A 6,420-nucleotide genomic window follows, 5' to 3' on the forward strand; every position below is an offset into this window, starting at 1 on the left:
TACCAAAACCAAATCAGTAGTTGGGAGTTTTTACCCAATTTCTGAAGGCATTCAATGCTTTGGAAACATTACAGAAATGACTAACATTAAACTTTGAATTGTCCACATCTGTAAATCAAACGAACATACTGTTGCATGCCACCCCAATCTCTGAGCAGTGTGAGATTCCAGGGGTCCCAGGTGCTTACCCAGGTGCCATGTTTCCTTTTGGGAACGAAGCACAGTAGAGACTGGTGTTTTTCTGATATATGGTTTATTTACAAACATATAGAACCTGAGCCTACAATAGAGGGGGTTTACAGTGTCAGCACTTCCAAAAGTTCTTGCTTCTCCCATAGCCACAACTTTGGATTCAACCATTTCTCTGCTACTCTGGCTTTATTCCTTCCCACTATCTGTGAGTTGAGGGAGAGGCTCCCATTTGCGTCTCCCACAGATCCCCTTCCTTTGGTCTCCTAGGAAGCGAGCCTGGCCTGATTAACTTTTAACATTTGCTGGATACAGGGATTAGATGTCCAGCATCCAGTTTAACACCCAAAACCTTGATTAAATCCCAACACTTACTGGATCCAGGAATTATAGGAGTCTGGCACCCACCAACTCATAAAAGTGATGTGACTTATTAGGAATTTCTGTGTAGCTGCCACAGAATGTCTGTGTAAAGGAGTCTGCATGCCTGCGGTTGGTGGTGCAAGGGGCTGGGCTACCCACCCTGGGAGAAATGCAATGCCCCAGTCATTTGGTCTCTCCCTCCAACCTTTGGGCTATCCCATTAGGAAGTGTATTAGAATTCACACGCATTAGGTCATTGGGCCTCTTCTGTGTTCTTTTTAGCTGTATTTATGGAAGTTCGATGTTGCCTTCTGGAATAAGTTTAAACAGCCTGAAAGGAGGCACCAAAATGGGCCTGTCTCTTTCTTCACAGGTCACCACTGACACCAAACCATCTGGGCAAGTTGTCTTTCAGTCAAATTTGGCCACCCTTCCTGAGCTTAGCATTGATGAAACCCACTGTTCCCCACAACTCGGTTTGAAAAGCACTGTTCTAAACCACTGGGGATGATGCAGAAAGTGTCAGTATTTTCACCCCTCCCATTGCAAAGATCACCAGATCATGTTTGTTTTACTTTCTGTCTCTGAGAAAGGAGGGGGCGGAAACCACTCTTCCAGACTTCTGTCCCTAGCATTGTGTCCTGGTTTTTTTGGTCTGTCTAGAGACTAGATGGCAGTATGAGAGAGCTGATTCTCACGTGCATGTTTGTTATGTTCTTTTATTTTGTTTAATCAGTAGGAATAAAATTAGGTATGCAACAAAACCTCCACAGTTTTGTTTCCGTTACTCTGCTGCTTTTGAGGTGCTCACAATAGCGAATGTAAGTTCACTGCACCAGGACCTATTCCAGGGGAATGCTGTGCTGCTGTTCCTGTGTTCCTGTGATCAGAAGGTCGAAGAAGGTGCTCCCGACACCCAGTCCATGCAGGCGCTGAAGACATGGGCTGTATATGGGTGTACTGTCAGAAAGATCCTGTGCATGGCAGCTACTCACAAGTAGTGCGCATAGGCTCACTGCCAGAGTTTGTCACATCTTGGCTTTTACTGAATTGCTTCCTTTAAAAAAACACTTCTCTTCACAATTAGAAGTGTTTTTAGTTCTTTGCAGTCATGTTCATCCCCAAATCATTTGCCCCTGGATAAACATGAAGCAGTTTTCCTAGCTAGTTAAGCCGCATTTTTCTGGAGCAACTTAACTGGAGTTCATCAAGCAGCTTGCTTCCTGTTTATCAAGGAGTAAACTGTAAATATATTATCATAAAGTGACCAACAGTGGATCCATGTTAGTCAGGCCGCAGCTCGCGTGGCTCCTGCCTTAGAGCAAGCAGTTGAGCCAGAGGCGTCTCTTCCTGCTCTATAATCCAGGGCTTTGATTTTGTGGTCTGTGACAATGCCCTTGGCTTCCTTCCTTCACTAGGAGAACAAAGTGCATGAGCTGGCATGTTTGGTGCACCTGATGTGGGATGACTGTATTTGCATAATAAGAATAGCTTTTAACTTAGGTGACTCCTCTTCCTCTGTTAAACACTCCTACGTACAGCCCCCGCATCCGCTGAGATCCTGAAAGGTGCTGATGTGGGCAAGGAACAGGCCAATAAGCTGTTGAAAGAGGCACATCTGTTTTTCCTCATTAGCATAGTTAGCATTCTCAGAGGTGCAACCCGAGGCCATAGATAGGCAAATTAAGTTGTGGTGGATTGAGACAAGTTGGAGGGAGTCGAGGACACGATAACACAAACACTTCAAAATGAAATTCCCTTCAAAACAAATCTACTATTATTTGTGCCTTGTTGAATAACTTATTCTTCCGAATAATAATAAGTTGTTTGTGCTGTCTTGCACCACACTCCTTGCTTTTGAACTTTTTGTCTGCATACTGATGGATGAACTTGTAATGCAACGTGGATAAGAGATGCATTACACCAACTACAAAGGCTCGCTTGTAAAATAATATGTGCTTCGTTAAAGTAAGCAGACACAGCAGCCATTCTGCACAGATTACTGTACACAGCAACACGAGACCAAAGAATTATGAGGGGAGATTTACTGACCTACATACTGCAACTGTATTAGTAGTGACAGGCTATAATTAAAAGTTGCATCAATGTTTCCATATGCAACACATTGTTAGAGAAATGCAGGATTGTTATGTACCAGTTCATAACAGAAGGTGCTGATGGTGGTTGATGAACCTCTAAAGGGCTGGGTTTGAGGGCTCAGTTATACCAGGGGACACTTTGTATAAAATTGCAAGGCGGGGGTGGGGGGAGAGAGTTTGGGGCTCAACTGTATTTGAGTACAGAAGCATTTGAGCTAAGAACTCTCTTTCTAGGAGTAAGAGGCAGAGGAGGAGATGGGACTTCAGAGGAGGAGAAGGGTGCTTTCAGACTGTTCCTATTTTAGGGTGGGATTCAATCACATACCAGTAAATTCAGGTTGTGCATTTATTGTTGATTGTGAGGTCTTGCACAACCAGCCAGCTGCCTCCAACCATCAGACTTTTTTTTTTGCAATGATGAAAATCATGAGAAAATGTGCTGGAAAGCATGGGCTGACACTTACTTTGATGCAATGTCATCTAATCTCCCCACAAACAAATGCTCAATCAATGGTCAACATCATCATCTAATTTCCCTGCAAAGAAATTGGGATGAAAGCTCCATAAACAGGTCATCTGGAAGCACCTTGAGTTCCCATCCTGCCTTGCCTCAAGTGACATGGGAGCCCAGTCACCACTCTCCTTCAGCCTTGGAAGGGAAAAGAAAAGAGTTTGTATGGATGTTTCCACATATGAAATGGAACAAGTTGTTTATACCTTTCTTTTCTTATTCAAACAGATGTGCTTAGAACAAGATAAAGTTATTATTGCATAGAGGTGCAATGCTGCAAAGTAACCACATCAGCATTTCAGTAAATTGGTGGTGAATTCAGCTGTTATGATAATTGCATGTCTAGACAAACAAGCATGGGTGCAATGCTCCTTTGGCATGATTGTGGAGGCAGGCAAAATTATGTTTGTTTGGATGGGCTTTGAAGAGTAATGAGGTCTCAGCTAATTGTGGCTGAGATCTGAAGATCTGTTGGCAAGAGTGTTTTTATCTGATTTTCTGACTGGGTTTGTTTAACTCTAGGCTGTCATTGTGTTAGGCTGTAAAATACCTTGTTTAATTCGGAAGAAATGATCATCATAAAAACTATTAAAGGAAAATAGGACAAATGGCAGTAAATGTGAGCAACTTCTGCCCCTGAATAAAATATATCAGTCTTATCTAGCACCATACTAGTGAATTCTTGTTTTGGAACTTTTTATCCTCGTGTTTTGTGTAAGCCTATTTCCAGCCACACCTCACAGATCATGGACTTTTGTGACACTGAAGACAACAAACAGACCGAGGGACAACAGACCATTAAGACATAAGCGCCAACTTGAACAAAATATTGGGGGGCTCTGGAAAAGCATAATCCACAATAATTTATTTTGCTGGAGTGTAGACAGTTCATGGGCTTTGACAATCCTTTTAACCAGTATGTTTCCCACTTTGTACTTATGCGGTTTGATTTTTGTCAGTTTTGACTAAAATTTTATGTTTGGGGAATTTGGTTAGCTTGCAGCTTTATTTATCCTGACCCGATGGCCCTTATCCCCTCTCTCCTTTCATGATGCCTCTCAAGAATCTTCACATATAGTGAATTCACCCATGGTGTTATCACAACAGGACACTGGAGGAGAAATCCAGGGCTTTGCTCAGCAGAATGTGAAGGGGCTCCAAATGTAGAAAAGTGGGCACATTTTGAAGTAACTGTAGTTGTACGCAGTGCTATTTTTCTAGAAAAAGAGGTCCTGGAGCTTACCATAAACACCTCCCTTGTTCTCTTATAATGGCAATGGCGTCCACCTCTGGCGAGTTCCTGCTAAAAAAAGCCCTGGTTGCAGGATCAACAAAAGAGGGGAGGTTCCATATGTCCATTAAGCCCAGAGTCTAAAATGGCCTAATTGTGCCATTTCAGAGTCATGGAGTTTACCAACTGATTTGCCCAGGTCATGTATTGCAAAAGTTTAGCAAGGCCCTGACTAGCAGGAGGTGAGAGAGCTCCATGACTCAACATAGAAAGGTGCATTGTCTCTCATTCTTCTCCCAAAAACCTCATGAATTGACCTACTGACTGACTTCTCCCCCCATGGGATTACTAACATATCCCCCCCCCCAACTGGTGCTGTTTCTGTGCTTTTAACAGCTATGTGACATACACAGAAAGTAAGCAGGTAAAACTCTGGTGAGAAGTGGCAGAACAAGCTTCACTGGGTAAATTTCTTGTGGGCTGAAGTTTTGGAACAGGGCCACTAAAACTTGGTGAGCTCAGCCAGTTTCCCTCCTATTCCCAGCATAGGAGCCAACTCCTAGGAACCAAGGGGGCTTCAACCCACCCCCAATAAAATATTTGAGGGGGCCAAGACCCCCCAGTTGATGGGCATTGCCATTCAAATGGTGTGAATGCACCATATAATGTGATCAATTATGCAGGGTGGATCTTACCCGCCCCCCCCATATTTTATTCAGGTTGGCACCCCTGATTCCCAGACAACTGCTTTTTGCTTCGTAGAAGTAGTCAACAACCTTTTTGGGTCCTGTTGGCACATTTGCAAACCAGAAAACCTGTCATGGACACCAGACTAGCCAGGCATGCAGTTGCAACCTGGTCTATTGGATATAACAGATTGCTTTTCTAAGCCTAATTTCAGTTGGGAACAAAAAGCTGCTGTGCCAACCATGTTCCCAGGGGCACCACATTGGCAACTCTCAACATACATTCTCAGCAATTACTGCAGTTCTTTATTAGTTCTATATCGAAGATGGAAGGATGAAGGGAAGGCTGAATCTGAATGAAAGGTACTTGCCCCTTGGTAACCTGGTAAAGTTCATAGCTGAGGCGATATTTCAACCAGGGGAAGGGCCCTACATAGCTCAGTGACAGAGCATCTGCTTTGCATGCAGTTCCTGATTTCCTGGCATTTCCTTGTAGGTCTGGGAATGTCTGAAACCCCGGAGAGCTAGTGCCAGTCAGTGTAAATATAAGACTGGGCTAGATTGGTCAATAGCAGTGACGTAGCAAAGGAGGGCTAGGGGCGCTGTGGCCCTGGGTGCAAATTTCTGAGGGGGTGTGACCAGGCTCCCTCATCAAGGCTAGAGCTGCAGGGAGGCAGGCCGAGCCTGCCTCTGGGTTACCCAAGAGGGAGGGAGAAGAAGAAGAAGAAGAGGAGGAGGAGGAGGAGGAGGAGGAGGAGGAGGAGGAGTTTGGATTTGATATCCCACTTTATCACTACCCTAAGGAGTCTCAAAGCAGCTAACAATCTCCTTTTCCCTTCCTCCCCCACAACAAACACTCTGTGAGGTGAGTTGGGCTGAGAGACTTCAAAGAAGTGTGACTAGCCCAGGGTCACCCAGCAGCTGCATGCAGAGGAGCGGGGACGCGAACCCGGTTCCCCAGATTATGAGTCTAGCAGCAGCTGTGCCGCTCACTGAGGAGGGAAGGAGAGAGGGGATGGTGGGAAAGCACTGCCAGAGCCATATGCATTGCCCAGAATGCCTTGCCGCAAGGACAGGAGAGTGAGGTGACACAGTGGCGCTCCTGGCTTCACATTTCTCTGCCTTATCTCTGCTCCCAGGTTTGGGCTAGTTTGCAAGAAGAGACTCCCTTGATTAGACGTTGGCCAGGGAAGGGACTGACCATTGTCCAGTTCAACACTGGCCCCACCCCGAGTGCCAACAACCTACGTTACACCCCTGCTTTTTGAGGAACTTATGCAATATGCTGGGACAACTTGAATATTTGCAGTGTTTTTCAGCTTTTTTGTTGCTATAGAGGTA

At 44.8% G+C, this 6,420-nt stretch overlaps 1 protein-coding gene across 1 annotated transcript in view; it reads left to right on the forward strand.

The window, feature by feature from the left end:
* The window catches only part of CLIC6 (chloride intracellular channel 6), a 133,424-nt gene that overhangs the window by 59,700 nt on the left and 67,304 nt on the right, over positions 1-6,420 (forward strand). The window lies entirely within an intron of this gene.

This window comes from Podarcis erhardii (genome assembly GCF_964252035.2).
Source record: "Podarcis erhardii genome assembly, chromosome: 4".
In the NCBI taxonomy this organism is placed as follows: Eukaryota; Metazoa; Chordata; class Lepidosauria; order Squamata; family Lacertidae; genus Podarcis; species Podarcis erhardii.